Raw genomic sequence first — 6,000 nt, forward strand, 5'->3', positions numbered from 1 at the left:
AGAAGAGGAGGAGGAGGAGGATGATGGGGATGATTACTTAGGGGAGGAGGATGCATCTCGTGGGGCAAGTGAAAATGTTGGCGTGGCAAGGTCTGGTACAGGGTTTGTGCGTGACTGGAGGGATGTGGATTTGCCAGAAAGTGCTCCTCCACCCAGCACTCGCAGTGCATCATTGACACCGGGAACATTGGCCCACATGTCAGATTATGCCTTGCGGATCCTAAAAAGGGACCCCCGCATTGCCAAAATGATGAACGATGACGACTACTGGTTGGCCAGCATCCTGGATCCACGCTATAAAGGCAAATTACAAAACATCATGCCACAGGAGAACCTTGACCTAATATTGGCTAATAAACAAGCAACTCTGGTAAATCGGTTGCTTGAGGCATTCCCAGCACACAGCAGCGGTGATGGTTCTCACACGAGCCGTACGGGCCGGGGGCAGCTTGGCAGAGGTGTTCGTGGTGCACACAGCAGAAGTGGCGTTGGAGACAGGGGTTTCATGACAATGTTGTGGACTGATTTTTCAAATACCGCTCACACAACTGGTAATACTGCATCGATGGAAAGTGACAGGAGACAGCAGTTGTCAACTATGGTTACAAACTACTTTTCCTCCCATATCGATGTTCTCCCACACAGGTCATTCCCCTTTGACTATTGGGCCGCTAAACTGGACACCTGGCCTGAATTGGCCCAATATGCCTTACAGGAGCTCGCTTGCCCAGCTGCAAGTGTGCTATCGGAAAGAGTCTTCAGTGCAGCTGGATCAATCCTGACAGAAAAAAGGACCCGTCTGTCAACCCAAAATGTGGATGATCTAACCTTCATTAAAATGGACCACGCATGGGTTTCCAAGGATTTTGTCCTACCTTCCCCTGATGACACATAGGGTGACAAAAAAATGGCTTGCTTTGGTCCACCTCTTCCTGGTACTTCACCTATTTCGCCTTTTGCATCAGCTGAATGTCCAACATCAACATATGCCACTTTCTAAAACTCCCTAACTGTGCTAACTCCCCCCCCATGGCCGGGGTCACCACCTACCGCACGACACCGTGCGAGTGCCGTTGCCCTGGACAGGTGGGTAGGCCGACTCTTGGGCGCGGGCACTGGCACAGGGTCCCTCATAGTGCAATCAAGTGTCTCTGATGGTGGTGGTGCACACCCGCCGTCAGACACACCGCTGTACTATGAGGGGCCCAGTGCCAGTACCGACGCCCACGAGTGGGCCCCCCTTGCTTGGGCAGGGCCCCAGCATTTGCAATCTTTACCTCTCCCTGCTCCTCCGCTGTGTAATCTGGGCCGTCAAATCCATACTGTGCCTGACACCGTCTGAGCCTGCCTCCTGAGACATATATTTTGAATGTGTACGCTATCCATACATGTTATCCGGGGATACGGTACCCTTTCTAACCTTTGTGCAATCACGTGCAATCCATACTGGGCCTAACACCGTCTGAGCCTGCCTCCTGAGACATATATTTTGAATGTGTACACTATCCATACATGTTATCCGGGGATACGGTACCCTTTCTAACCTTTGTGCAATCACGTGCAATCCATACTGTGCCTGACACCGTCTGAGCCTGCCTCCTGAGACATAAATTTTGAATGTGTACGCTATCCATACATGTTATCCAGGGATACGGTACCCTTTCTAACCTTTGTGCAATCACGTGCAATCCATACTGGGCCTGACACCGTCTGAGCCTGCCTCCTGAGACATATATTTTGAATGTGTACGCTATCTATACATGTTATCCAGGGATACGGTACCCTTTCTAACCTTTGTGCAATCACGTGCAATCCATACTGGGCCTAACACCGTCTGAGCCTGCCTCCTGAGACATATATTTTGAATGTGTACGCTATCCATACATGTTATCCAGGGATACGGTACCCTTTCTAACCTTTGTGCAATCACGTGCAATCCATACTGGGCCTAACACCGTCTGAGCCTGCCTCCTGAGACATATATTTTGAATGTGTACGCTATCCATACATGTTATCCGGGGATACGGTACCCTTTCTAACCTTTGTGCAATCACGTGCAATCCATACTGGGCCTGACACCGTCTGAGCCTGCCTCCTGAGACATATATTTTGAATGTGTACGCTATCCATACATGTTATCCAGGGATACGGTACCCTTTCTAACCTTTGTGCAATCACGTGCAATCCATACTGGGCCTGACACCGTCTGAGCCTGCCTCCTGAGACATATATTTTGAATGTGTACGCTATCCATACATGTTATCCAGGGATACGGTACCCTTTCTAACCTTTGTGCAATCACGTGCAATCCATACTGGGCCTAACACCGTCTGAGCCTGCCTCCTGAGACATATATTTTGAATGTGTACGCTATCCATACATGTTATCCGGGGATACGGTACCCTTTCTAACCTTTGTGCAATCACGTGCAATCCATACTGGGCCTAACACCGTCTGAGCCTGCCTCCTGATACATATATTTTGAATGTGTACGCTATCCATACATGTTATCCGGGGATACGGTACCCTTTCTAACCTTTGTGCAATCACGTGCAATCCATACTGGGCCTAACACCGTCTGAGCCTGCCTCCTGAGACATATATTTTGAATGTGTACGCTATCCATACATGTTATCCAGGGATACGGTACCCTTTCTAACCTTTGTGCAATCACGTGCAATCCATACTGTGCCTGACACTGTCTGAGCCTGCCTCCTGAGACATATATTTTGAATGTGTACGCTATCCATACATGTTATCCAGGGATACAGTACCCTTTCTAACCTTTGTGCAATCACGTGCAATCCATACTGGGCGTGAGAACGGCTGGCGAGCTGTTAAGCAAGCTACAGCACCTGTCCAGACAAGTACAGGGATTCCCTAGCGAGGAGACTTATTTGATTGTTTTCAATGTTGGGACAGCAATTTTTGGGGAGCACTATACTCTGGAGAATGATAGATTGGGCCCACCATACACTGGAACATTCCAAAGGTGGACATCAGACACTGGAGCAGCATTTACAGGGCCCATTATACACTAGAGCATTAGAAATGGGGCCCATTATGTTTGGAGCATTATTTGGGCCCATAAGACAGTGGAGCTTCATCCATGGGGACCAACATATACTGTAGCATTATGTGGAGCTCATCATATACTGTTTCAAACATTATATGGGACCAATGATTCTGTATGGAGAAATAGATGGGCCTCGTCATGAGATGTAAAAAGTGAGGTATTTTTCATTGTACTATACCGCTATTTATCTGCCGTATCGGAGCATGATGAGTTGTGGTATGTGTTAAAGGGGCGCTCTTTCGCCCAGGGCACATGAAAACCTGGAGCCAGCCCTCCCCCCCCACAACTTTAGCCAAATAACCCCCATTTTTCAGTGCGTAACTTGTATTATGAAGTTAATTAAGGTTGACAAGCTTAAGTAAGAAGAATTGATGCTTTTGGCATTCAAATGGGCACTGTAGGTGTGTTTCCTGTCCTCCTCTCACTGCCGACTTTTATTCCCCATTGACTTACATTGGGTTTCGTGTTTCGGGACGACCCCGACTTTTCCCTATAATCGGACGATCTTGCTCGACCTGACTTTTGGAAAAGTCGGGTTTCACGAAACGAAACGCGACCCTAAAAAACCAAAAATCGCTCAACTCTAGGCCTGACACACATTCATTGTCCTGCCCTCTGTATGTATATATATTCTGAGACCGATGAGTAAAATGTGTCACACTGGAAATACATGGAGTAGCAGTGATCTTTTATTGTATATGTTCCCATGTTACAAAGCCATTCGAACCAGCGTCCTTCATTCGGCAGTGAGGAAAACCAGAGTGGACCTCCTGAGAAACGGGGTGGTAATGTAAGAGGTATTACAGCACAGAAGACCCCTTTACACTGGTGGCAGCAGCGGAATATGATATCCCGTCTATAGGAGTAAAGGACTGAATGGAAAACAAATACCAGAAGTTAAAGAGGAATACATTAAAAGACCTGGTGGAAGCTCGAGGGTTAATCGCCAGCAACAAAACAAGAGCGGATTTGATAGCAGCCATCATGGAACACAACAGTGCAGCGCCCCCCAATGTGAACGTGGAAGAGACTGAATTCCAGAGGGAGGTAAAGAACAGACTGGCGTTCTATGGCCCAAACCCTGCAGTAGAGATCGTACGAGAGGTGATGGCTGATGTGCGTACTGATCTGAAGGAAAAGATGGCAGAGCGGACCAGGATAGAGCTAGCCAAGATGGAGATGGCAGAGTGGACCAAAGTAGAGCTAGCCAAGACAGAGCTAGCCAAGATGGAGATGGCAGAGCGGAGAGAGGAGAGTCAGTGAGCAGGGGGAGCTCTGGCCTCCGCCCAGGTACCATCAGCAGTAAGCCACAAAAAAATCCAGTATAATGCCTTCCGACAGTTGGAGAGGCAGAGGAAAACATTGATGGCTTTCTGCAGGACTTTGAGCGGCAGTGTGCCCTTCATCAAGTGAAGCCGGAGGATTGGGTTCAGGTTCTGGCTAGCAAGCTGACAGGCCAGGCAGCGGACGCCTATCGCACGGTACCTGATGAGAACTGTATGGACTATGAAAGGGTCAAAGAAGTGATCTTGGCCCGGTATGCGCTGACAACAGAGGCATACCGCCAAAAGTTATAAAACAGGTAACAGATACCCACGCTGAATGGGTCTGTAAACTACTGCGGTCACTGCTACAGTGGGTACAAGGGAGCCAAGCAACCACTAAGGCTACTTTCACATGTCCGTCGGTGGCATTCCGGCTCTGTGCGGCAAAAAGATGGAGTGCCGGATCCAGCAGTGAATTGAGGGACCGGAAGTATATGCGGCGCATCTTACGGCGCCTGACACGGCTATGTTGCGGAGTCGCCGGGGGAGAAAAGGATCCACGAGCCAGTGAACAGGGTATGAAAGAGAGAGAATGGGGTATGAAAGAGAGAGAGAACGGGGTATGAAAGAGAGAGAGAACGGGGTATGAAAGAGAGAGAGAGAACGGGGTATGAAAGAGAGAGAGAACGGGGTATGAAAGAGAGAGAAAGAGCGGGGTATGAAAGAGAGAGAGAGAGAACGGGCATGCGCACAGGGTAAAACCGTGCATGCGGTGGCCGGATCAGATAGAAGTCTGATCCGGCGGCCGGAATGTACCATTGAGAAACATTGTCCCGCAGAGCCGGAAGGGCCGCATACGTCCATGTCCGGCTTTTTTCGCCGGACAAAAAAACGCTGCAGCACCTGTCCTGTCCGGCCGCCGGACAGAGGAATTCAGCCGGATCCGGTAAAAACCGGAACAAACGGAAGCACATGCGGCGCGATCCGGCGCATGTGCTTCTCAATGACAAAAAACGCATCCGGCGGTAAAAAAAAACGGATCCGTTTTTTTACACACATGCCGGATTGTGCCTGACGGCACAAACCGGATGTGTGAAAGAGGCCTTAGGAGGTCGTCCTCCAGCTCTTCTTGTTAGAGTGATTCTTTACTGGACTGAACTCAGAGACACAAGAATCACTTCGGGACAGACGGCCAATGACTCTTGAGGAGGCCGCTCATCTGGCCGATGAACATCATGATGCCAGGAGGTCTCAGTTCAAAGGATCAAAGACTGTCACTAGGGGCCCTCCCATGAGTCTGGAGGCCCCTAAACCACAGAAGATCGTCGGGGACCAGCTAAAACCCCGGCTTACCAGAGTCCCCCTGGGCCACCTGCAAAGACAATGTCCCAATCGGACTCAGCGTACCAAGTGTCCAAAGGCGGGAATGGCTACTGTCAACCGGGCCACTGTACACAACTACCAGGGCGAAGCTAACCCGGCATTGGGGGCTATGACTAATCCGGGGATGGAAGAGTTGGAGGAAGTGCTGCATGAAGTAGACCCCGTGCAGGCAGCCCAGGCAGATAATCGACAACAGCATCGACAGACGGTGTGGGTTAATGGGTAATGTATGCAGGGACCAAGAGATTCCGGAGCAACTTTGACCCTTGTGAAGCC

Source organism: Dendrobates tinctorius, unplaced genomic scaffold (genome assembly GCF_039654945.1).
Source record: "Dendrobates tinctorius isolate UK_male_01 unplaced genomic scaffold, ASM3965494v1 ptg000233l, whole genome shotgun sequence".
In the NCBI taxonomy this organism is placed as follows: domain Eukaryota; kingdom Metazoa; phylum Chordata; class Amphibia; order Anura; family Dendrobatidae; genus Dendrobates; species Dendrobates tinctorius.